The following is a 607-nucleotide window of genomic DNA, read 5'->3' as shown; positions in this document are numbered from 1 at the left end:
TGTGTGTGTGTGTGTGTGTGTGCGTGCGTGTTAGTGTATGTTTGTTTCTGTGTAATGTTGGTGCTTTTATGAAGCAGTGTTTGAGCAGTGACAGCCTGTTGAGCACCACAGACTGTGGAAGCTCTTGTGAGAAAGAGATAAGGGATGTGAAGAAAGACCAGAAAAGTGCGGGGAGGGGAATAAACCACAGAACAGAAGGAGTTTGCAAGAGAAAGAGAAGGAAAGCTTTATTTCAACTTCTTTTACTTCAGCTTTACAACTGCAGTTGATCTTCAGAGAAGTCTTGTGGCTCTGAGACTGGGTTGATTGGGAATCTGCCTCCACGTTTTAGCAGAATCAACATTCTGTGGAATTATGGGTGGAAGGGGGTAAAAGAGATGCTTCATTGTCCTAAAACATCAAAAAGAATGAAAACCTCTGCTGCTACAGTTTCAAGCATATCTAGACAGAAATTATTGGGTTTGTGATGAAACATTGTCACTGTAAATAATTATTTAAGATTTAAGCTTTTGGCAGATCCTTTTATCCAAAGCAACTTACTCAAGATATACATTTTATTAGTTCATTTACATGTACCTGACAATACAATAATAATAATAATTTTTTT

This window comes from Sinocyclocheilus grahami, unplaced genomic scaffold (assembly GCF_001515645.1).
Source record: "Sinocyclocheilus grahami isolate Dianchi unplaced genomic scaffold, SAMN03320097.WGS_v1.1 scaffold4036.1, whole genome shotgun sequence".
Lineage (NCBI taxonomy): Eukaryota > Metazoa > Chordata > Actinopteri > Cypriniformes > Cyprinidae > Sinocyclocheilus > Sinocyclocheilus grahami.
This window is presented reverse-complemented; position numbering follows the sequence as displayed.